This window comes from Buceros rhinoceros, unplaced genomic scaffold (assembly GCF_000710305.1).
Source record: "Buceros rhinoceros silvestris isolate BGI_N320 unplaced genomic scaffold, ASM71030v1 scaffold25984, whole genome shotgun sequence".
Lineage (NCBI taxonomy): Eukaryota > Metazoa > Chordata > Aves > Bucerotiformes > Bucerotidae > Buceros > Buceros rhinoceros.
In genome coordinates, this window is record NW_010407996.1 from 1 (window position 1) to 1,396 (window position 1,396).

A 1,396-nucleotide genomic window follows, 5' to 3' on the forward strand; every position below is an offset into this window, starting at 1 on the left:
GATTGGGGTGAGGGAGCCGCCGCGCTGGCTGCACCCGGGGGTTGCAGTGTATGCGGACATCCCGGCCCGGGGAGGGGTGTGCTTCTGAGTGTGACCGGCCTCCGGCGAGCCCCGCATGGCGCTCGGCCGTGGTGCTGGCAAAGAGGGCTGGTAAGCTACTCGCCTCACTTTGCTTTTCTGTAGAAATACTGGTAAATCCCGTTTGCTTTACCACCGGTCTTTTCTGCCTAATTATATAGTAAGGCCCTCTGTACCATCCGTTACTTGGTTTTGCTTTCCAGAAGATTTGGATTGCAGAGGCTTTAAATGTTAACAAAAGAGGTCATTTTGCTTGCTCACAGGATTCAAACTCTTTATGTGGAAAGAGGTGGAATGAGAGTAACCGTGGTATAATTTTCGGGCCTTTAATCACTACACGTGAGTTAAAGCTACTTTATAGGCTTCATACCAACTAAATAGGCAGATGGCTTTACGAAGTTCGTCACTGAAGACCTTACTTGAAATGGCCAGGCTTTGTGCGGTTCCTAGAAGTTAGCAGCTTCTTGGAGAATTGTTCTTGGCTGGAAGTAAACCAGTGACCTCAAAATATGTATTACAACCTGTATTTCCTGACAGTTTCAGTCTTAGTACTTGCTGCTGAAGGCACCTGACAAACCTTTTTGTGATCTCTCTGTCACGTGTGTCCTTGAATTAAATACGTACTTCCTTCAGAAAGAGAAATACATAATTTGTAGTTTCAAGTATACAGATCATGCAAGCAGAGGAGTTCTCCAGACCACGACATCTCTCCTTAGCTGAAGATCAAACCTTTTAGCAGCATACGTGGTCATCTTTATCATCTTGACTGTTTTGTTTGTGTGTACTGATGTACTCATAAATCCCTGTTTATGCATAGCTTCCACAAGCCGGCTTGCTGGGCAGCAGCTTGTGGTCTTGTCCGTGCATGAAAGAGAGCTTGTCACTCATTTGCTTTGCTGTGGCAGGACTAATAGTGGCACATCAGAAGCGTTGGGGAAGCTTAGTTTGTTGCATTAGCACCTCATGCTTCACTGTCTGTAAAGTTTACTTTTCCACTTAAGATAAAACACACAAATAGTTGCTGAAGGAAGGAGGGGAAAGGAGGCAGTGAGTTCATACACTGTGTGCGTTATAGGCTTAATTTGGTGATTTCAGAGAACTTGAAATTGTTTTTCTCCTCCATTAAAGTTGTGCTTACCATTTATCAAATTAATACTAAACTGAATAGCTGCACTGGAACGTTTTTTCAGTGGCAAGTGTATATTTGAGCAAATCTGAGAGTCACTGTTGCTGGTAATGGCATTGGTGAAGAACACATACCAGGATGTGTGTTTTGGTTTGGCCACAGCTGAAAGCATGGTGAAGGAGCCGCTGCTCT